Below are 382 nucleotides of genomic sequence, written 5' to 3' on the forward strand. Positions count from 1 at the left end.
TCAATGCATGGTTTAACAGGTTTGAGGTTGGTATTAATTTATAATTTTTAGCTTATTAATATAATTGTAAATAAATTATTTTTTTATTTAAACTTGTTCATTTATACACAGTACAAATTCTGCTAGGACAGTGAGCATAACACTGTTGTGAGGAAGGTGTGGGAAAATCACGCGGCAACTAGGCAAGATTGAAAAAAATACAAGATTTTTTTTAAACAAAAAATTATGTTTTGAAATGTAATTTTTGGTTGCGTGAAGTAGGTTGCGTGATTTTTGGTATGAAGCACAAAAAAAGGCAAAAAAAGCCGCGAGGGATAGCGGTTTCCAAGGTTAGAACGATGTTGCGGTTTGGAGGGATTTCACAACGATTTAAAAAACTTGA

The 382-nt window shown here is 32.2% G+C and overlaps 1 long non-coding RNA gene across 1 annotated transcript; it reads left to right on the forward strand.

Moving 5' to 3' along the window:
• The first annotated feature begins 13 nt into the window (after positions 1-13).
• On the forward strand, positions 14-294 carry LOC105117204 (uncharacterized). Its single transcript, XR_840689.1, has 3 exons — positions 14-26; positions 112-182; positions 262-294. It is a non-coding gene; the product is annotated as an uncharacterized LOC105117204 (long non-coding RNA).
• Positions 295-382: the final 88 nt, after the last annotated feature.

Source organism: Populus euphratica, unplaced genomic scaffold (assembly GCF_000495115.2).
Source record: "Populus euphratica unplaced genomic scaffold, PopEup_1.0 scaffold1220.1, whole genome shotgun sequence".
NCBI lineage: Eukaryota > Viridiplantae > Streptophyta > Magnoliopsida > Malpighiales > Salicaceae > Populus > Populus euphratica.